Here is a 24,770-nt window from a genome sequence, read left to right on the forward strand (position 1 = left end):
CATCCAATCAAAATTCAAATTCTGAAACTTCTACGTGTAAAACAGCTCAGAGCTAATTTAGAAAACCAAATTTCCTTAGTTTAATAAATACCAACGCCATTTATGATTCAAAATGTATTGTAAATATTTAATTGATTTACCAATAAACACAATACAATAAATGATTGAAATAAAATGAAAACAGACAGCTTATTTATGTATTTTTATATTGTCAAAAAGTTGCAAAATATTTATTTTTGGTACTTTTCACATAAACCGGAAGTGTTAGTACTTTATTAAGAAATATATGACATTTCTAGTTCGAAAAAATTTACTACATTTAAACTAACTTCGAATTGTACCATATGGCCTCATATACACACAATGCCGACAACTCAACGAAAAGAGTGAAAAAGATAAAGATAACACCAAATTGAATACAACAACAACAAAAACCAAACCCAAGTGAAAGACAACACGACAACGAACAACAACAACATCTACATCCCAGCGCTAGCTCCCAGCCAGAGCAAAAAGAAAAATCACTTTTTTATTGTAATTTATGTGAAGAAAAGAACACTTTTTTCTTCCCTAATTTTTGTGTGTGCAAGAGCGTAGCCATTTGCGCGCAACCTTTTTATCAAAAAAGAAACTTTAAAAAATTAAAATTTAATCAATCTCAAACAGTTAAAACACCTCCTACGAAATTCCACAAACTTCCGAAGAGTCATAGAAACAAAAACCCTGCAGAAAAACGTAATTTTTCCCAAATCAAATTTAACATTTCTCAATTCGCAGTTGAAATTGAAATTGAAAGAAGAATAAAATAAGAAAAAGTTTCTCCACGTCGTCTTCGTCTTCGTCGTCGTCGTCGAACGACAAAAACGCCATTCGAATGTGCAAAATTTATCCATAAAAAAGTGATGTTGAAATAATATTTTTTATTATTTTCCTAATTTAATTTAAAAGAAAAACCATAATTCGAGGTAAAATAAATCATAATATTATTAAAAATGAAATCAATTTGCTTTCAGAGATTTATGTATTTATTTTGCTACACGAATAAATTTTTATATTAAAGAAAAAGAAAACCGTGTGATATTGCAAAGTAGATAATACAAAAAACGTGTTGCAAGTTTTTGAAATTGAAGAAAAGATGTGTTAAGAATTTTTAGTAATTATCTGATTAACTGGTTGGTTATTCATTAAAAAAGAAAACGAGAGACTTCTGATAAATTCTTAAAAAGGTTCGAAAATGGTTAAAATTGTTTTTGAAAGAAATGACTTGGAGAGCGGAACATTCTTTTCTGCCTCATTTGCTTCTTCGGCCCCACCTCCTACTCTTCCATGCTAAAAGCTAAAACTGGGATAAGTTGCTCTGCAGTAGTAGTCGTTTCTAAAAGAAGGAAGCGGAGCACTCACTGCCTGTCAATGCGGGGGCAGAGCTGACATTCTTTTGGCTCTCTTCCTGATATTATTTTTTTTTTGTTTTTTCTTGTCTTTATTCATTTTGATAAAAAGAAAAGAAAAATAAATTTTGAGTTTGACTTGTTCAACGAAGAATATTAAAATTGTTTTCAGCAAAATCAGCTGGTTTTTGGCTTGTTGTTCGTTGGGACGGCGGCGCAACTCGGCAACTCGTCTTCTTTTTTAATGATTAGCTAGCTTTTTCTATTCGGCCAACACAGCGAATGCCTTAAGTCGAATAACAATAAGAAAAATAAAAAAAAAAAACTTCCGGGGAAAAGTAGAAAATAAGAAAAACAAATTGATCGAAAAAAGGAAATGAATTTTATTTTCTATAATAAAAAAGAAACAAAGCGAATTCACAAAAACACCATCTCATTGTGCGGCGAAATAAAGTTGTGACTTGTTAGCTGCTGTGGCTGTCGTCTTTTGTTGCTGCCTGGCCTGCCTGCTGCTGTCAGTCTGTTACTCTGTTACGGTTGTGCTGTCAAAAGTTGAATAAAAATTTAATGTTCCACTTAAATTTCCTTGGATAAAGGGTTTCCACGAAAAAACAAGGTAATTTTTTCCCAATACTTTTTCCTCTTTTCAAAAAAAATTCATAATTATATTAGAATTGTGATTTGAAAGTTTATTTATTTTAATTTTTTAGTATGTGTGGCATGAAGGGAAGTGGGTTTTAAACGTGGCGCGCCCTAGTTTTGCATTGGAATTTTTTGTATTTGTTGATAAAAATGGATAGGTATACCTTCTATAAGTTTATAACTTGAATAGTTGGACATTTTTGATTTTAAACAAAATGAAGAACTCATAATAAAGCTTTGGTAGAACGCTGCAATCAAAGAGACAATATTATTTTATATTAACTCCAATTGCAGCTTTGTCTGGTGTTCGTGTGTGCTTATGCCGGCATTTTAGTTGGCGAATTATTGCTTCCATTCCCGGTGCGGTTCTGATTGTTTTGCTATGGCTGACGACGGCTACGACGACGACGTCATATAGTTTGATGACCTGTTTGTGCTTTATAACAACGAAACGAACAAGCAACGCTCATGGTCTTCAAATTACAGTTTCTTATGTTGCCTTCATTATAGGTAGATACCTACCTACCTTCTATGAATTCCTATCCTATCTTTTTTCTTCTATCCAGTGTTGGATTATTTCCTTTTGCTAGATTCTCTCAATTTATTTCATTTTTATTACTTTTTCGCCAGAATGATCTCGTTGTTTAAAAAAATAAAGAAACATTTTTTTCATTTGAATATTTGATGAAGTGGATTACTCCTAACCTGGATTGAGTATTTCAAATCTTTAAATTCCTATAGGTATTATGTTAAAATCACAACCTATATATGCAGGTATAGTAGGTAGGTCCCTTACTTTTCAATGAATCAATCTTAAAATTTGCATTCATTCTATTTCTATGTCGTTTCTGATTTTGTTGTTGTTATAAATTATAATTGTATCTACGTTGTACATATACGTGCTTGTAGTTATAGGAGTTGAATATTATTTGTTATTGTTGTTTGTGTTCCTCTCATTCTCTGAAGTACCTAGTGCTAGTTGGTAATGGTAAGTGGTAAAGTGGGTTAGAAAAGCTGGCTCTAGTTTGAGCAATTATTGTCTTTTATTTTTGTTTTTCTCTTTTGATTTTCTGTATAAAAATTACAAGGTTCTAATGCTACTTTTATTACAATTCATTCCAGTAAAAAAAATAGCTCATAATCGAAATATTGAGAGAAGAGAGGGTTTTCTTCGTTTTTTCCTGTTGTGCAATTTTAAATGATTATTTTTGTTGTAATTTGATAGAGGAAGAGTGACGTCAACAAAGTTTTTTTTTTTTTGTTTTCATTTTATCCCGGTGTTTGCTTTTTTTATTCTTTCTTTAGATATTTTTTGTATTTTCATTTAGCTTTCGGGTGGGGTGGCTTTTCGTTGTTAATTAACCAAAGAGTTGTTTTAATGATTGACTTAATTTTGTATGGAAAATTTGATTATCTGTCCACCCACATAGTTAAGTTGTAGGTAGGAACAGATTTGTAGTAAAATCTTAACGTATTGATTTGTAGGAATAATTTTGTATTTATGTGTACATATGCATGGATTTAAGATATACATATATTTTGATTGATTTATTTTGTGGTTATGTCTGATTTTGTATTTACTGAATTTATTTCCAATTGATTCATAATTATAATAAATTTAACAGTGATCGTCTTTAATACCTATTCGGTTTTGTATTAAACCATTCGAGGACAATAAGGACTGTAAGTTTGGGATGATTGTCTTGGTAAAATGTTAAGGATCGTGAAATTCACAGTTTCTCTGCACTTTGTTTCTGTAAGGAATTTAAATAATGCTCCTTATTCTCCTGACAAGAAGTTTTAGACATAACTCTTGTCTCAAGTACTATACACCATATGATCTTGGACTGGAAAGTATCCAAAGAACACTCGCTCTCTGATCATAGATATATCCAGTTTAATATAAATTTGGATGATAACCCGAGTCCATTGACTTTTCGATACTATCGGAAAACTGACTGGGCTTCATACAGGACCTCATTGCAGAGTTTACTAGAACCTGGACTATATAGTTCTGTCAATGACCTTACCTCAGCTATGAACAGATCGCTAGAAATCGCTTGTCCCCTTATAGACATAAGAGGAAAGAGGAAACCACAATGGTGGGCCTCAGAGCTTGACTCGCTCAGGAAAGAATGCAGGAAACTTTTCAACCGGACCAAAGCTGCAGGACTAGCCTCTCACTGAGACTCTTACATAGAATCCCTAAGAATCTGCAAGAAGGCATTAAGGAAATCTAAGCGATCTTCTTGGCGATCCTTCTGTGGAACGATAGAAGAAACTTCTGAAGCCTCTAGGTTACGGAAAATTCTTTCAATTAGTCCAGCGATGTCAAACTGCTTGAAAAATGCAGACGGCTCCTAGACAAATTTAAGTAATGAATCGCTGAACTCACTATTGGATACTCATTTTCGTTGTAGTTCTCTACGAAACTTGCATCAGTTTTATACGTTCAAGTCCCAATACAACATACCCACATAGTTTGATCGCAAGGGCCAAGCTACAATGGGCTCTCAACAGCTTTAAACCATTCAAATCTGCGGGACCAGAAGGAATAATACCAGCCGAGCTACAAAAGACTTCTAACATAATTGCACCCATCCTGGAGGCAATTTTTACCGACAGTCTTTACCTGGTCTAGAAAAGTTAAAGTTGTTTTTTACCCAAAGCGGGTAAATGCTCGCAAGTCAATCCTTAAGATCTACGACCTATAAGTCTATCATCATTCCTTGTTAAGACCTGGGAAAGATTGATTGATATCCATTTAAGGGCAAGTATTAATACTTCTGTCTTCGTCTCGACAAGCCTACTGTGAAAGTAAATCGGTTGCTTTCCTTGACATCGAAGGTGCCTTTAACAACGTAGACACATCTGCACTAACATCTCTAAATGTAGAGAGTTCGCTTCGGGAGTTAATTCATTTAATGCTTACTAGCAGAATAATTAACTCAAAACTGGGCAACTTATCTGGTAGACGATTCGTTAGTAGAGAGACACCGCAAGGTGGTGTTCTATCCCCTCTCCTCTGGAACCTATTGCTGAATGAAATCCTAACTGGTCTGGATGCGGAGGGCTTCAGAGTGATAGCCTATGCGGACGACGTTGCTATAGCAGTTTCAGGGAAGCATCTTAACATCCTAAAAGAACTCTTACAAAATGCCTTGGACAAACTAATACTTTGGGCTGATCGGTGTGGACTGGGTGTTAACCCACACAAAACCGATTTGGTCTTATTTTCGAGGAGACATAAAATTCCATTTGTCAAACCTCCCTATATTAAAGGAATTCAATTAAAATTCTCAGACGAGGCTAAATATCTGGGTCGTGTCTTAGATAAAAAAAAACTAAATTAGAAACGCAACGTACAGGAAAGAGTCAAAAAGTTTACTGTAGCTCTCTTTTCTTGCAAAAAAGCTATTGGTAACTAATAGGGCTGTAGTACCCGTGGAATGATGGTTAGTGCGATGAAAACTGTAGGTCCCTTAGATCCCTGACAACAGTACTCGCACACAGGAATGGTTGAGAGGTGTCAGTCACTAGGCCCTAGTTCTCAAACGGACTGTTGCGCCACCCCATTTATTTTTATTTTAATAAATGGGGCTTACAACCCAAAATCACGCATTGGCTATTAACATCGGTAATCAGACCGATTTTAATCTACGGTGTGGCAGTATGGTGGACTACTTTAGACAAAGGTATAAACAGGGATAAGTTAAATTAAAGTCCAACGTCCATCTTGCCTATGTACATCGGATCGCTTCACACGAACCCGTCTGCGGCACTGGACACCTTGCTCTACCTAACACCTCTTGACATATTTACCAAACAAATAAGCTGCAAGCTCTGCTATTCGCCTCAAAGCTTCGTCGCAGTGGACTAACAACAACATTGGTCACTCCGTAATTCTAAGGTATTTAGAATCAATTCCAAAGCACAGACTACACCATCCCCATACTGTAATTCGACAGAAACTTCCAGATTTCTACACCTCCCAGATCTTTTTGGGAGGATAGGACATTCTTGGAGGATGAGTCAATCCATTTTTATACAGATGGGTCAACAAGAAAAGAAGGAGTTGGTGGAGGTGTGTACTCTGAACGACATTACGATTTGAAAGTAGAATCGGAAATGAGTTTCGAATAGAATCAAAAGTAGAATCGAGTTATATAGTAGGGCCCCAGATCTTCGTTCTTCTTGGGCTATCGGATACACAAAATTTAAATATGCTTCCATTGCCAAAAATAACATATCATTTTTGACAATTGAGACGGTTGCGCAAGTTTATGAAGCCCTTTTACTGGCTACCCGGCTGTTGAAACCTTTAGCCGACACATGCTTTTCGTATTCAATTAAAACTTCATTGACAATTTTTCGGTGTGTTAACGGGTGTTAACTTGTATTTTCTTACATTCAGCCGTGTGTTGTCAATTTGTTCGGGTTGCTCTTTCTGCTTATTGTAATCGAGACGTTCCTCATCCCGATACCCTCTTACAATATCACCAAAAGTACTATCCTTCACCTTTAACATTGATACAATTTGTTTGTGAAAATAGTGGCGAATTACCTATTTTCTAAAGAATTTTATCCCTTATGGCCCAAAGTAATAATTTGAAATTGATATTGAGTACAAAACCAAAACTCTGAAAAACTTGTGCTTCCTTAATTTTTCATTCTTTGAGAATTGCTCTTATTAAATTTATCTGGAATTTTAGTTAGAAGCAAATGAAAAGATTAACTTTCATAAGACATAAGCTATTTTTAAAGACATTTGACGTGGATTATCAAACCAATGAGGCATGAAACCTATAAGAATGTTTAATGCTGGGGGTTCTTTCCGTAAAACGATAATCGTTAGACGATAGCGTTTCGACGATAGTCTCACTTCACGTAAGACGATAATCGTCAAAGTGATATCGTCAAAACGATAGCGTTAGATAGTTTTTTTTTTTTTTTGGATAGTAGTAAGAAAAAACCTGAGCTGTACTTTTTTGTACGTATGTTTGAATTGTGCTGAAATGGGATGAGGCCATATTAAGTGTGATTTTCATAAGCAAGGTTGTGTTAATACATTTTAAGAAAAAGATAGGTTACTGCAATAAATTTTTATATACGACGTTTTTTGTTTTTCCTTCCTTGGCCAGAACGTAAAGATTTTGTGGGTTTGAGACTCCTGAGCACGCTTCATATAATTGTCTATGGGAAAATCATTTTTTTTCCAAATTTATACCTGCAATTTAGCGTTTGCCCTGAGCTTTATTTATTGTTATTGCATATGCTGTTTTCAGAAGAAACTGCACTCTTTTAATCTGAAACGGCAAATCGGTTGAAATTATTGGAATGCGGAATTAAAACAATTTTTCCTTTTGCTATTCCAGTCATGATTATAGCTTTTATCATATTTCGTCCTAGATGAGTAATTTGTAGCCGTGTACCATTACATAACTTTGGTGCGTCATGATTTCTCATTAACAGAACTGGAACACCTTCAATCTCAACTTATGAGAAGGCATCCCTGATAATTTCAAAGAATTAAGAAACTCTATGGGGTATGACGTTACTTGCTCCGTGCCCATAACGTTGTAAATCATTAAGTCTTAAACAAACAATTTAATTTATACGACAAATAATATATATGCAGAATTGTTCTTTAATTTGCATGCGTCCTACAACGGCCGCGGCGTTTGCCCGTTCAAGTAGACCCGCTCAGTAATGTTGTTTTCCCGTTATACCAATTTTATCCAAATATCATTCAAATCTTTGTTAATTTAGGAGTGAAAGCGATCAGATTGCCCGAAAAATAATTTTACCAATGTGAATGCGTTGTTTTCCCGAGGTCAAAAGTAATTCATGTCCTTTCTTAAGTCTCAAACTATCTTCTTACCAAATTTCGTTTAAATCTGTTTAGTAGTTAAGGCGTAAAAGCTATCGGCCCACTTAATATTGTAGTATTATAGTATAGATGTGTTATTTATTTGTTGCGATACTTACGAGCTTAAGCAAGCGCAAAGCGTTTTAGATTGCTTCATAAGAGTCCATTATTTCGATTAAATATGTAAAAGTTTGCACGACTTTAGGCGTGATTATGGTTTGGGAAGCGTGTCAAAAGCCCTGACGTTGAACAATTTTTGAAGAAAATCATTATAAGCCTTATACTCAAAAAAATACAATAATTGTAATTCTAGAATAATTTAATTTGTTTTACGGATCTAAATTTTTCTTAATTTAATTTGATCTTACATATTTTAGCTCAATTTGAATGTATCAATATCAATAGTCCCATATCCACCTTTGCACCAATGAAAAATTAAATTTTTGGTCGCTGATGATGGGTCATTGAACTTTCTCCACCGTTCACGTCGTCGTCGTAGTAGTAATCATTGTTCTAGCTTGATTTACATTACAAATTATCGCTCAATAAACACTCTTCTGAAATAAACAAAACAAGTATTTTATTGTGTTTGTGTTTGTATTTTATTTGATTTGATAGAAACTCTTGACATTAATGTAACTTTCATTCTTTTGCAACAAAACCAAATTCATGTAAACTAAATTAAGAATTATTCACGATGTAAATAGAACTGACCCATTTTCGTCTGACATAAATATTAACTCGACAGTTTAAACCAGTTTTTTAATATATGCATGTACATATACAAAAAATGCATGACAAAGATTTTGACATGTCTTTTTGGTTAATGCCATAAAATCATTTTAATTAGCTTCTTAAAAAATGTTTAAAGTTAAACTTCAGTTGTCAAAAATATAAAAATTGACTATTCATTGCACTCATATTCTCATTCTTGAATGTATTGCGTATTCTTGTTTGATTAACAAAAAGACTTGATTTATTCCGGTTCTTCAACAATACCTTGATGTGATACAACCAAAAGTAGTCAAAGATGCGTGGGGTCTAATTGCAAAAGACTATGACAAGAAGTCTACAAGAGAAAATGACAAACAGATATACATAGTTGATATAGAAAATTATCTAATAACAGACTTTTGAAATACAAATAAAGCAGATATGTACGTTCGATGTCAACTGTATTTCGAATGCAAAGAAGCCCATAATCAGGCTTTCGGGTAGTGGGAATTTCTTCCACTCAGTTTACTATTTCGTTTAAATTTTTTAGGCAGTTGACCCAATTTCAAGTCCCTATCATTTACTTCAATTATCTGAGCTTGTAACCGATAAGTTAGTGGGTGGAAATACTTCATAGAAACTGGACGCAAGTTAAGTCTAAAGATCTATGACCTTTAAGTCACTATAATAATTTTTTCTCAAAACAAACATTGTGCAAACATTGATAGAAGAGTTTTGTCTATGTCACAACATATTGTAAAGGTAAATCGATGGAAACTTCGAACGTACAATCGAAAACTCTCTCCACTATAAAGAGTACTCTATTGTTGCCTTCCTTGATTTTGAAGGTGCTTTAACGAAGTTGACACATTTGCAATCAAATCTACACTAAGCGTAAAGAGTTCGCTTTGATGCTTTGTGCGTAGGACCGTCATGCCAGATGTCTTGGGTTCAATCTCTGACTGCTACACCTAGAGTTTTTTCAGTGGTGGTGCCTCTTGTATACTCACTTACTTACAGGTCTTCAGACCTGTTAAGTCTGTTGGAAACCCCTTAAAGGGCATATGGCCTCGTGTACGGTTTCCGGAGATGTGTTTCAACTCTCTCTAACACTTGCCTAGTGATGCTGATTCCTCCTCGACTGTCCTGCGCCATAGGATTGTCGGTCGTCCAGGTCTTCTTCCTTCTTGTGTGAGCGTACTCCACTGCATTGCTTGGCCTGCAATGCAGTCGTTACCTTTTAGAAGCGTATGTCCAATCCATTGCCACTTACGTCTTGGTATTATAGATTCTTTAGGTTCCTTAACTGTCTTTCTGTGAAGGGCCTCATTTGATATACGGTTTGGCCAGACAATCCTTAGGATAATACGAAAACATCTATTCACGAAAGTTTGCAGCTTTCTTTATGGCTTCCAAGTGCCAAGTGGGAAGTAATCTTCACATAAGAAGCACAGATTGTTCTTAAGCTGATAGAGTTATTCCTCCAAATTATTGACAGTATACCGAACGCCTTCGATGGAAATGATGCTTCCAAGGTATTGAAAGCTCTCCACTTTTTCCACCGGTTGCGAGAAAATATTTATTTGAGAGGATGGTCGGTTTATGAGGCTGATCATTTTTGTTTTGCCCCACAACTTCTGCTTCTCTCTCCACACTTGTTGTCATTTGATGTAGATCCATGATCCTAAGAGAGAGTAAGCAAACATCGTCCGCGTAATCCAAGTTATTTAAATAGGATGTCAAAGTCCATTGGATCCCTCCGCTACCTGACAGAGATAAGCGCAGTACATCGCTTATCACCAACAAAAATAATATTGGCTACAGAATACAGCCCTGTCTGACTCCGCTTCGGATTTTAAAATAATCTGACAAACTACCATCGTGCAGAACGTGACACTTGGATCCATCATAAGCTGCTTTAATAATAGCAATGCCAACCTTAGCATTGAGGTCTCCCATAACCAAAATTATATCTCCGCGGGGAGTGTTGTTGTAGGCGGATCCTAGTTGACTGAGTTCTCTTCATCAGATGCGAGGTCCATCGAGCGTAACACCGTATAATGGTGACGGGTCGTACTCTACTCTGAAACCTAGCTTTGATAAGCCTTTTTCCAAGGGGCTCCCACAAAATAAGGCTTCTGGTTGCGTTTTTGTAAGGAGTAACCCAACTCCAGCTTCTCGAGCGTTTCCTGTATCATGAACAGAGTAGAGCAGTACAGTGTTACGTGTCGGTGACTTGTATTTGCCCGATCCCAACCATCGCGCCTCATATTTCAGAAACCAATATTTGTCTGGGTACAATAGCCAAAATTCGTCAACGATTTATCATTAATTATCCGAGGCGTAATTTCGGTTTCTGTAGCGGGATGGTTTCTGTTACGAAGAGTGCTAATCTCCGTAACCTATGCTGAACAGTGAGGAAACTTCAAAACTTTGCTAACTTATGTATATTGGGATACACAAATCATTGCCCGAGGCCACCACGAGGAGGTAAAGCAAGAACTTCGACATGGCAAGAAAGTTGCATTACTGGCCTAAACCAAGTTTTAGGCAATCGCCAACTACCCGATCTGCCACGCCACAGGCACCCCATGCCTCTTGCATTGAATTAACTAATCCTTCAAGAGTAATTCTAGCTAAAGAAAGTGCTTTCTCAAATTAGTCGTTTGGATTCACACAGATAGGAATGCTTGATAGTTGTATTAGGCTCTCTATTCTATATGGTTCTCTGCGGATTGCTGCATCACCTTATCCAAATAAGGTTTTCAGACGAGGCTAAGTATTTGGGTCTTATTTTAGACAAAATACTAAATTGAAAACATAACATACAAGAAAGGGTCAACAAAGCTACTGTAACTGATTTTCTGCAAAAGGCCATTGGTATTAAATGGGACCAGCACGAATTACGCGTTGGTTACACAGACGGTAATCAGACTGATTCTAATGTACAGTGTTTCAGTGATCAGCTTGCCTATGTATAAACGGATCACACTCCACTCCATATGACACCTCTAGGCATACTGCAAGGTCTGCTATTCGGCTCAAAAACCATCGCATTGCTTGGCATTTGCCACTCCATTATTCTTAGTTATTTATAATCAATTTCAATGCACAATTCTACACTATCTCCCAACTACAGTTCGCTAGGAACTACCAGATTTCTATACCTTGCAGGGGGATATGGCATTTCTGGAAAACGAGTCAATGCACTTTTATACAATTGGATAAAAAACAAAGGGATTGTTTGTGATGGCGTATAACTCTGAACGGCTAAAAATCATTGGAACATAATAAGGCCACTATTAAATATCGGGTCTCTTGCTTTACAAACTCTCCATCAGTCCATTACTGTCGATAGGCTCTTATGATAGATAGTAAAACAGTTTAACATTTAGCTTTGATTGGTGCCAGTTCATACAAAAATTCCATGTTTTGGTGAATGTATGCTTCTCTTAAAACAGAATGCTATAAAAAAACAGCAACGGGTGGAATAACATAACCACCTCAGGCTACGAAGAACATTTGGCCTATCCCAAATTTAAAGCGGTGATATCTGTAAGCAAATTGCGTATTCGTTAATTGGTGTCTTAACTGGAAAGTGTCTGATAAGAGAGCACACCAACTGCCTCGGAGGAAATAAGTTGTGCAGAAGCTGTATGAACGGGGAAAAGAAGGAAACAATTATTCTTTACCTCTGTACCTGCCATGCTCTACCGCAAAAACAGGACCCAACCGGGAGAATTCCTTATCATCAGTCTTTTATGTTTCGTAAACAACTCCAATTGGTTTCATTGACCTTGGAAAAAGCCTTTAGAATCATGTGATATCATAATGGGCCAATAACTGGCCTAAGTAGTAGTAGCAGTAGTAGTAAAATGTTTTTTATTTCCAAATTAATATCTAGAAGTTAATATTTTCTCCATTGAGAACCTGGACTATTTCCGCTTCTGTTAACCAAACTTTCCCAAGGAACCTTCCTTAAATTCCCTTAAACCTGAACATCTACCCAAGAATGCTGGATGTTTTATTCCTCCCTTAAGTGGCACACAGTACATAATGATGATTCGTTCTGGCCAAATCGGTTTCCATTAAGCTTGATTAAATCACATCATGGCTTAAAAATCCAGGTGATCTTGTTCAGTTCGAAACCATCGTTAATGTAAATCTGTCCTCTTAAATGATGCAGATGTTTGTAGATGCGCGTACTGCTCTCAGATGCCCTTCGTAGGTTTTCTTGTTGACCCTCTGATTTCAAGATCATTGCCTTTTTGGATCCAATCAATTTGAGAAATAGATCTCTCATCCTAACGTAGCCCAAAACAATATCCAAGATTGTTCAATTCCTTTACACAGAACAATTTTTCCTTCAAAAGTATTTTTGTTAGCTGATGCAGTAGTCTTGTTGCACTGTATTCGAATATTGTTTTTGATATATATCTGAGGTGAATTTCAAGGGTATAGTAATGTTCGTCCTCTGCCCAAGTTTCCATTGCAAAAAAATAGTTTTTTCGTTTTAAAAAATAACGTTGAAGTTTATGCACTTCTTCGAACATTCCAAAACTCCACATCTGAGCACTGTAGGTTTGAATAGCTCTACAAACCGGCAGAAATAGTTTCCACTTGGTTTTTGAGTTGATATTTCTTAGAAAGCATTGCCACGTCGAGAATATTCTGTTCTTGGCTGCAGTGTTTCTCTTTTCTCCATTTAATGTCAAATTTTTTTGACTAGATAACCTTCCACCATTTCTGAACACCATTATCTCGGATTTAGATAGATTTACTTCTAGGCTCCATTTAATGAAGTGACATTCCAGTTGCGTTATCATCTGCTGCAAGACCGTGATATCATCCGCCAGTATAACCATATCGTCTGCATAAAGCAGCAACCTTATGTTGCACAAGTCGATAAAGAGTCCTCCTCCTAAAGATTCATGCAAATCGTTTATATACAGTGCAAAAAGCAATGGTGATAGCAACCATCCCTGTTTGAGTCCTAAAAGTGTCAATATATTCGGAGAGCTCTTCTCCCGTCCAAACAGCTATCAGCAGCTTTTCTATTAAGTTTACGAATTTTGTCGAAACTCCTATTGTGTGTAGTTTGAGATAAGCCATTTTCTTGAGATGTTATCAAATGCAGCTTTCAGATCGACAAGAAATGCATACACCTTCTTTTTTTGCGCCAACTTCAGATGAACGATTGACGCCAGATTATAAATGCTATCCACCGTCGAATATTTTTTCCTAAAGCCCGCCTGAAGTTCTGTAAGTATATAATTTGCCTCCACCCATGAGTACAGCATCTCCTTAAGAATTCCCTTCATAATCTTGGCCACACAATTCATAAAGGAGATTTCCCTGTAATTACTCAGCTGATTTGTATCGCCTTTTTTAAATATGGGAAAGTTAATTGTTTTCACAAAGGCTTCTTCTACTTTGCATTCGTTCAACATCCTATTAAATCCTGCTGCCAGTTGCTCCAAGAAGTCATCTAAGTCATCGGACCTAAGTATGTCTTACTCTATTATGGACAGCCAATATATCTTTACCGAACAATAAGCATCGTGCTGTAATAGGGAATTTTCGAGAAGCCCGGCACGGGTTTTTCTCAAAATATCAAAATAGACAAAACAGGCATTTAAGGAAAAATTGATAAACGACTCGTCTCTTTTAGCGAACGAAGACCCTTGAATTTTGTGATTTCGAAGTCAATACGACTTAGAATTTTTGTTGTTAAAATAATACAAGCAACAAGATTTCAAAGTGATAAGATTATCAAAATAAAAAGGTCATCTGACTGCCACACAATGAAACTACGAGTAATAATGTTTACACCTAAGGCACTAATTCAAGGCTAAATAAAAATCTAAATACAGTTTGAGTAATTTTTTCTAAAGGCTAATTAAACGATTCAACTACTTATTTTATCAAAATGAGGTTAATTTCATTTGAAATTTTTCTTGTATGTGTTTGTTTCTTCAAACAACCCTCACAAACAGAATGTTTATACAAAATTACATCCATATAGACATAAACTGGTTGCAGCTTATCACGTTTTAAACTGAATTTTATTTATCATCTCAAAAGAGGTGATGACGTTATAAATGAGTTAAGTTACGTGTATGGTAAATATAGTAATTTCCATACTAAAAGGCAAGTATGCGGATGAACTACAGTAGCCTTCGTCACTGCCTATTGGTGTCTTTAGTTTGCTTTGCATTTATTTGGGTTTGAAACTCCAAGAGTCTTAATTTAATTTCTTCTTTTGAATTATTATTATTTCGAAATGAAGCTTAAATAAACATCTTCAGATCGGGAAATTCAAAAATGAGTTGATTATGAGTTGCGTAGTTCAAAGTGTAAACTTGGTTGGAATGGGGCTTTTCGTGACTCACATTGCTCGTAACACAAAAGAGATAGCTGTGTTGTAAGATGGCTTTTTAAATGGATTGTTAATGGCATGAAGTAACTTAAAGACTTGTGTGAAATATTTTTACTTACATATTATATAGGTATAGAAAATTAAGCATATGTATATGTTTTTGCTTTCCGGATGTTAATGATAAAAATAAACTATCTGTCGACTAAGTTAACGCCACGAAGTAAAATACCTGTATAAATACACAACACTTCGGAACTCGGGCATGAACATCTACTGTCGACACGGCCGCATTTGCTGATCCTGATACCATCTAGAAAGGAAGATAAGGTTATTATCAAGTACGATGTTTATTTTTTCGAATTTATAACTTTAGTACCCGTGACGTGATGGTTAGTGCGTGGGACTGTCATGACAGAGGTTTCAATTCCTGCCTTTGCCATATAAAGTTGTATTTCACGGGTACTCCCTCTTGCAAGGAATTGACAAATTCTTCAAGATAAATTCTTGTCGGTGTACAGACGAAGACTTGATGCTCAGTTAAACTACCTCACTTTGAATGCATGAAACTTCGCAAAAAGTGTTTCGCTCTTCTTAACCTTTTTAGAAAGAACAATTCCGTGTTTTTCAAAACATTTACTTAGAGGCGAACAAACAATATAAACAGCTTTAAGTTCAAAAACAGACATTTTATTTTAACACTGGAGTACATGGCAGTTCAGGGGTCAATAGGTCATTTTTTTTTGTTAATTATAAATATATACAAAAATTAATTTTCGTAGCATCGAAAACATATTACAGCCTGGTGGTCGGGACAAATCCATTTGTGGCAAGTCTTCCATCATTTTTTGGTGGATCTATTGCGGGCCCTGGAACATTCAGGGCATCTGCCCACTCGCCCCATCTTCGGTGCCAGCTCGTGCTGTACCTGTTACGATTTCCCTAAAAGGATTCCAATTCTAGTCCTTAGTTGCCTAGGAACTGTTTTAATCAGATTGTATGACAAGTCCTGCAATAAGGTACGCCTCACGATTTTTTCATGGCGCACGTTCATTTGGTTGATAACAAGAGCGTTGATACCAGCAATATTTATCAAATCAAAAAATACTGTAAGTGGCCATCAGCGGCAGTTCCGTAGAACGCTATACTGCATGCACATTTTATCAACAACGTCAACACCACACTTCATACGATTATAAACCGTGATTATTTCTGGTTTGCATTCTTCATGCGTATCGGGATTAATTTCTGCATCGTAATGCCTTGTTGAAAATAATGTTACGGACTTGTTTCTTTTTGGGACATATGAAACAAGTGTCGCGTCTTTCTGAAAGCCAAAAATTGAACTCTTGATTTTTTTAGCTTTAGAAGCCTTAAATTTCTTAGGTATTGGAGGTATATTAGCTTTCATTGTACCAACAACAGTGATTTTCTTCTGAGACTTAGCTCAGAGGTAGGTTCGTAAAATAATTATCCATTGTAACATTACAACTCAAAACGTAAAGTGGCTCCAGAAGTCTATGGACAACATCATTCACCCTGTTGGACTTTTAAAAGAGACCTTCAGACTGTGCTCCAATGTAGATTTCAAAGTTGTATAAATATGGAAACTTTGTAACTACCATGAAGATTTTTATTCCGAATTTATCTGGTTTGTACGGTATATACACGATAAATCCTCAATTACCTCGAAAACCCACAAGTTGTTCATCCAACGTCAAATAGTCACTGGGAACGAAATTATTGCGGAAATTGACAGTGAACAAATATGCACCTTTTCTTATTGGGGCCAATTTATCAAATTCTCGGCGTTGAGCTCTGTCATCAAATCTTATAATTCTCAAAAGAAAACGAAATCTATTTATTGACATCGCCGTGTATACTATTTCTAATCCCGTGCCTTGAGAGTTATTCCAAAAATCTTTTAGGTTCCAACGCCCATTTCTGGATACTCTAATAACATGCAACAACCCCAGAAAAGCTCTTATTTCAATAGAATCGATGGGTTTAACATCCCGGTCTCTTTCAAAGTTGTCTTTTTTCTTGCCAATATATATATTAGTGCAACTTACAAGAATATCCATAATGTCCTGTGTAAAAAATAATGCAAAACTTGACACCGTATCCTTGGCTTTCCTGATCGTATTAACCGAATGTTAAGGGCTCAAGTTCGAGTAGCAGGTGGTACATTTTTTTAACAAATTGTACCTTTGGACATTTGTAGGCTGATGGTGTTTTACCAAACAATTCCGCGAGAGGTATATTATCTGATTTCGAAAAGTCGTCAGAGTCTCCAAGCTAGTTTCGAATTCTCGAATGTCCACCTTACGCTCATGAACCATTTTTTCAAAATCCGGTAAGGTCAAAGCTCCTCTTCTTCACTATCAATTGGTTCATCGAAGACATCATCAGTCTCCATCTCCAAAAGCCATCTATCTAGGTCTGAATTACTTATGATGAAAAACGTTTATTTTCTAACAAAACAGAAACATAAATCAAAACAAATTGGTCCACGAATACTCGCGGACCACTTAAGCTTACCTAATTTTTACACGTATATTCGCGCGGACTACTATGGTAGACAAGTGACTTTAGCATTTAATTACATAACAATGCAATCGCGAACACGTGAAGTCAGATACTGACCTGTTGACAAATTTAGTTGATGAGGCTTATCTGAACTGACACTAATCTGACATAAAAAACTGTTAAGTTATGAAGAAAACTGTTACTGTGGTCTACTATAGTAGGCCACGCGTGCACTCCAGTGTTAATGGTTTATCAGCCGGTCTCTCATCATGTAAGGACTCAAAAACATTTTGGTTAAACTTGAGTTTGTTAGGTGTCTGTAAAAATGTGGCATCTTCGGTGTTGGCAGTTGAAAAACTTGCTGATCACTTCAAAGTTCTTCTGAACCCGTTATCAAAAAATGATTGAATATACTTTACCTTTAGTGAAAATCCGGAACTTGATGGGCCAATTTCAATGAAAGAATTGCATACTTTGAAATCAATGAAAAATGATAAGTCTGCGGGAATTTTACAAAAACTTATCAGCAGATTTTTTGGCTCATATTAATTTATTCTTTAACAGGCTTCTTGAGGAAGAATCTATTCCGAAATCATTTTTAAGAGCCTGGATTTGCGCAATATTTAAAAAAGGTGATACCCAGCGCCCAGACAACTACAGGGGCATATCGATTTTACCGTGCCTTCCGAAAATATTCACCCATCTTCTATACCATAGGTTGACGAAATGAGTTGAAGAGAATTAACTACTTAGTATTTTCCAGGCCGGTTTTCGATCTGGTCTATCAACAGTTGATCATATATTTGCACTCACTACTATAGTGAAAATGTTTTTAGAGAACAAAAAAAAACTTAACTTTTTTTGTCCATTTAAAAGCGTTCATTGATACGGTTAACAGGAGTTCTTTAATTTATAAAATTTCTACCCTAGGCTTATCAACAACATTTCTCGACTTATATAAGCTTCTTATATGCGATACCTGCTGCTGCTGTATGAAATGGAAGTAGAATGTCCAATTTCTTCAATACAAGTGCTGGTGTTCCACAAGGTTGTGGATTAAGTCCATTAATGTTTGCACCATATATTGATGACGTATCCAAAGATTTCCCTGGTGGTATTAATGTTGATGAAACATTAATAAAAATGCTCCTATACACGGATGTCATTGTACTATTAGCGGATAATCCCAAAGCTTTGCAGTTACAAAAAAAACAAACTCAAACGTTTTTGTGATTTATGGGATTTAAGTATAAATGTTGCAAAGTCGAAAATCATGGTTTTTGAAAATAATCATCGAAGAACGACTTCCCAAATGAAATGGATTTCGGATCGTAAACCAATAGAAAAAGTAAATCAGTTCAAATACTTAGGTTTTCTGATAACTCGTAACCTTGATTTTCGCACACATGTAAAAGAAAAATGCAATGCAGCCAAAACGGCAATAAATCTTATGTGGAGTAATTTCTTCTGCAATAAGAATGTGAATTCAACTGTAAGTTTAGAGTGTTTGATGCAACCATTAAAATATGTCTGTACTATGCAAATCAAGTGTTTGGCTATCAAAACTTAGGGGATTTGAAGTAATTCAATGCTTATTTTTCAAGCACATCTTTAGACCTGATAACACCTACATATTCCATCCATACTGAATCCGGTATGCCACAAGTATTTTTAAAGAATCAAAATCAAATGCTGATTATATAATAAAAGTTATGAAAAGGCCTGAATCAAATCTTCAAAAACAAATATGCACTTTGACGTCTAATATTGCCTTTCAAAGAATGGAATGATTTAGCTTTTAGACACAGCGTAGACTTCCTCAATAATACAGCCCATAACAATTAGCAGGACTTATTCTACAGTTGTATAGCAAAAAAAAATGATTCCTTGTATTTGCAATGTCTGAATAGAGCGCAAACATCGACAACTAGGCTAATTTATAAAGAATTAAACCACATACTTTTTATTCGAAATTATTTTAACGAAAAACACACTCTTAATCAAATGAGTGTTATCTTCAAAGCAAGTACTGAACTGCTTTGTTTAAATTATAGACCTCGTAGAACTGACCTTCGCCCGATATGTAGTTTGTGCAACCGCAATGAAACCGAAAACGTGTATCATTTTCTAGCTGTGTGTCCAATCTTACAAGAAATAAGCAGGCTTTACTTCTCAAAGAGTTTCCTTACACTTGAAGATACAAAGGATCTTTTAAATGGTTGTTTAGGTTGGAATATTCTTTGTCTCTATGTGAATCTTTCCTTAGGTTACCGTAACAGTTTCATCGATTGAATTTCAAACTAATTTAAATGATGACTAAATAAAATGTAAATCTCTTTTTCTGTCTGTTAAAACCTGTTTTTTATTTTTTTTTATTTATTTAAAATTTATTAAATTTTATATTATAATTTAATACTTATATTTTTTTTGTAAATGTTTTACTATTTTTTATATGTATTTATAACTTTAAACTTTTCTTTCTTTTTCCTAAAAACTCGAAATAAGTCAATTAGGCAGACGGCAACATTTTTTTCAAGCTTTACTATTCTTATATCAGCAAAATGTAAACAAATTATAGAGAAATAAAGAATGTATTATTGATAACAATAATAAATTCTTGTAATGTAAAGTGATATCTCTTAAAACTGTAGGTCCCCTCCATCCCTGACAACATTACTCGCCCCCGTTCTCAACGGACTAATTCATTTATTTAACTACTACACCATTCATATGCACAACATTTTTAAAATAATAAGGAAAGCAATAAATCAACTTATTTGTAAACATTTTAGAAAATAAACTACCGAATAGCGACATTTTTTACCGCCTCCATGTGACGCGACGATTGTTTTTGTATTTCAAGCAATAGTTGGTGTTTATGATTTTAAACCATTCGTAGGTAGATGGCAGTCCCAAGAAGCCTTAGCTTCGCGAAATTAGCGCTGGAAAGCCCCGTTTTGGTACCATAAACTCGTTGGGCCTATGTAAGCAAAATAAAAATAGGAACAAATATTATTGACAAAATGACTGATTCTAGAGCCATTTCGTCGCATTCAGAAAAGAAATCAGTTTTTTGATTTTCATTTCGGAAAGTGCATCAAAATTTTTAAGAAATGCCCTTCCGAATCAAAATATTGTAGAACAGTCCAGGGTAGTTAATTTACAGAGAAAGTGAATCATCATTGCCCTTTATAGCTCCAAGAAAAGGGCCAACCCATCAGCCCGTTCATTTCCATCAATGCCACCATGACCTGGAACCCAGATAAGAGTGACACTGAGGTTTATGTTGAGGCTGGATAGCTCAACCCGACATTGTTGGACCAGTGTGGAGGATGTTGTGGCCGAATTGATAGCCATAACAGCCGCCTGGCAGTCAATGCAGATTGCCATGTTTCTATTTTGGTTTAAGTATTTTGCATGCTTCTCTGATTGCTAGTTATTCCGCTTGAAATACACTGACACAATCAGTTAACCGAAAGGACTCAGAGAAGATTCCCGACTCAACTCCACACTCCATCTTTGACCCGTCACTAAATATAGTGGTATCGTTGTCTTTCGTAACCATACCATCCTTCCAATCCTTTGTGGCGGGTAAGATGACTTTAAAATCTTTATCGAGGTTCAAGGCAAGGATTAAGTGGTCGAGCTGAAGGTACTAAATACTTAATGTGTAGCTTTACTGGTTAAAGATGCTGAAATAACATTTAAGGCACCTGTTGGACAGGATCGAAGGGCCCCTGTAGTGCTGATACTATAGCTATTCTTTGAATCTTAATTAGTTTCTCGATTTTTTATTTCTTGTTAAGCGCACTTATAACGGCTTTGTACATCCACGAAATCATCTTCGATTGAAGGCTTTACTTTTTACCAAAAGTGTTTCCTCATTCGTTGAAGGCAACGAAGGCCTTCTTAACCCGTTCATCAATGTTTACTTTCCTATTTAATTTGGGATCTAGAATGACTTCTTGATATTTTGCGCTGTCGGATAAAGACAGGATTTGAGCGTTCGGTCGGGGTCGAGGCAGGTATTTTAGTTTTGATCGCAAAGAGCAACAGTTCAGTTTTGCTCTAATTAAAACCTAGCCCACTGCTCGTCGCACCCGTAGTAGTACCCGTAGCGTGATGGTTAGTGTGTTGGACTGTCATGCAAGGGGGTTCAATCCCTGCCTGTGCCATCTAACTTTGTACTGCATTTTGCGAGGAATTGGCAAATCCTCCAAGAGTAATTTCATGAAAATTGCTTTCTCAAATTAGCCGTTCGGATCTGGCATATAAACTATAGCTTCCTTCCATCTCTGACAACATTACTCGCACACAGGAATGATTTTGAGTTGTAAGTCACTAGGCCCTGGTTCTCTACGGACTGTTGCGCCATCTAATTTATTTATTTAGTAGTGGTCGCACAGCTGCTAACTTCCTTTGCAGCCATCTCAGTGATTTCGGCTACGAACTTTCCCGACCCTAGTAAAAGCAAATCATCAGCATAAGCTACAACCTTACCCCAAAACTTTTTAACTTAATGGGTATTCTATTCAATCCATAAGAGCGGAGATGGGGTGTTTCTCTACTCACATGTTTAGAAGACATTGTTTTACCTAACGAAGTTTGAATACTTATATCTCATAGCATAGTTTTAAACCATCGTGATCAAAAGTTTTTCAGATCGAGGGAAAGAGATTGTAAGGATACCAGATTCGATTTTTGTTGTATAACGAAAGTGAAACTCCTTTCCTTGAAGACGCTTAACATCTATTCAGCAGTTAAACCCCAAGAAGTTTTTTTTTGTTTCATAACTCCTAAGAATGTTACCTTGGTTTGCCTTTTCAGATTAATTCCTTATTATTTTGAACAGCTGTGAACTTAACTTACCTAAGGTGGCGCTTCAGTCCAGGCAGACCTGGGCCGCAACCAACATGCTTCTCCAGGCAGCTTGGTCCGCATCTAGCTGTCTCTAGTTTCGCGCGCCAAGCTGATTGAGGTCTCGTCCCACCTGAGTCGCGATCTTTCTCTACTGCGCCGTCACTTGGGTTCGATTTCAGCGCTGTGGTGTCGTAGTCTGAATTTATAGCGGTGCCTAGGTAGGAAAACACCTCTTGACATATTTAGTAAACAAATAGCTGCAAGCTCTGCTATCCGCCTCAATGCTTCGTCGCAGTGGACTAACAACAACATTGGCCACTCCGTAATTCTAAGGTACTTAGAATCAATTCCAAAGCACACAGACTACACCATCCCCCAACTACAATTCGATAGGAATTTCCAGATTTCTATACCTACCAGATCTTTTTGGGAGGATAGGACATTCTTAGAGGATGAGTCAATCCACTTTTACACAGATGGCTCAAAGACCAAAGAAGGGGTTGGTGGTGGTGTGTACTCTGAACGACTGAAATTAAGTCTCTCATTCCGCCTTCCCAATCATTGTAGCGTGTTCCAGGCGGAACTTTTGGCGATTAACGAAGTCTTGTCTTGGCTCAAAGAAAACGTGATATCAACATCTGATATCCGTATTTTCTCCGACAGCCAGGCCGCTATCAAATCTCTGGACTCAGTCTCTACAAACTCTATAACAGTCTATAACTGTCGATCATCTCTAATGGAGATGGCGCAACAGTTTAATATTCACCTTTGCTGGGTGCCGGGCCATAGAGACATTCCAGGTAACTGTAAGGCAGATGAACTCGCCAGGAACGGTACAGTACAACCCATCCTACCACGTTTGGCAAGTACTGGCATACCAATCGCTACTTGTAAACTGCTACTAATGCAAGACGCTGTGAGGAGGGCAGGCACCACGTGGACAAACATCACCACGTGTCAAGCCACAAAAAACATCTGGCCAACACTGGATTTAAAACGTTCAAGGTGCTTGCTCTCTCTAAGCAGATCGCATATAAGCTCGATAATAGGTGTCATAACCGGACAATGTCTAATAGGAAAGCACGCCATAAGACTAGGCGTATTCTCAAATGACTTTTGCAGAAGCTGTATGGACGAGGAAGAGGAAGAAACGGTTCTTCATCTTCTCTGCACATGCCCTGCTCTAGCTCGAAAACGCAAGAATTACCTAGGAGAATTCTTCTTTAACGATTTAAACGATCTAAATCATATCGGGATAATCAGCCTCTCACGTTTCGTAAGAGACTCTAACTGGTTCCATTGAGCTTAGGAGGAAGCCTCAAGATTCATGTGGTATCACAATGGGCCATTTAACTGGCCTAAGTGTGTCCGTCCCATCTTGGACAGCCACTATAACCTAACCTAACCTAACCTAGGTAGAAAAAGTCCTTAACTACGCCAAAGTTATAGCTCTCCCCGGTGAGCTTTTGTCCAATACGTCGTGGTTCAATGTCTTTTTTGATGACAGCATATGCTTGGTCTTGCCCTCATTGACCACTAAACTCATCTTCTCCGCTTCCGTCGCAATGCCCACGCTTTGATCTTTCGATTATGTTAATACCATCGGCGGCGTATCCGAGTAATTGGATGGACATTTGTCTCTAGTGTTGACAATTGAGTTTTGCACAATTCTTTTCAGAACGATGTTGAAGAAGTCACGTGACAGTGCATCGCTTTGTCTAAAATTTTGTTTGTCATTAAAAGCATCGGTGAAATCTTTTCCGACCTTAATAAAGCAGTGTGCATTCTCCATGCGCATTTTGGACAAACGGGTAAGTTTGACAGGAATGCCAAAACTAGACTTTGCTTTTTAAATAACTTCCCTATAGATGATGTCATACGCAGTTTTAAAACTGATAAAGAGATGCTGGGTATCGTTTTGAAGTTCCTGTTTTTTTTTTTTCGAAAATCTGACTTAATGTAAATATTTAGTCGATGCTGGACTTTCTTGGTCTGAAGCAACACTAATATCGACCTATCCGGTTGTTGACGAACGGCTTAAGACGTTCACATACAATACGACAGAAAGGATTTTATTTGCGATGTTCATAAGATTGATGCCTCTTTAGTTAGCGCAATTCATAAGTTCTCCTTTCTTGAGTATTGAGCAAACTATGCTGAGATATCTATTACGATCTTCTCCTGATCGTCCTTACAGGCTTCCGTATTTCAAAGAAAAAATACTGCAAAGTATTGGTGTCTATTGATTATTGATCGCAAATGCATGTTATCGTTTTAACGTAATAGCTGGGGTAAAAATACAATGATGAGAAAGGAAACAAATTCTTTAGAAAACGTCCTAGTGTATTTTTGTTTTAAATAAACGAGTATCCTTCGTAACCCTTCCCTGACG

General features: G+C 36.5%; 1 protein-coding gene across 3 annotated transcripts in view; it reads left to right on the forward strand.

Annotated features, from left to right (window-relative positions):
- The first annotated feature begins 543 nt into the window (after positions 1-543).
- Positions 544-24,770, forward strand: part of LOC129940632 (guanine nucleotide-binding protein subunit alpha homolog) — an 82,456-nt gene continuing 58,229 nt past the window's right edge. Inside the window, exons 1-3 of one of the 3 annotated variants that reach the window (XM_056049024.1) lie at positions 544-965; positions 1,561-1,888; positions 1,953-2,004. The gene's annotated coding sequence lies outside the window, so the exon portion shown is untranslated. Of the gene's footprint in view, positions 966-1,560; positions 2,005-24,770 lie in introns of all 3 variants that reach the window. The other 2 variants (XM_056049023.1, XM_056049026.1) reach the window with 2 other exon arrangements.

This window comes from Eupeodes corollae, chromosome 1 (assembly GCF_945859685.1).
Source record: "Eupeodes corollae chromosome 1, idEupCoro1.1, whole genome shotgun sequence".
NCBI lineage: Eukaryota > Metazoa > Arthropoda > Insecta > Diptera > Syrphidae > Eupeodes > Eupeodes corollae.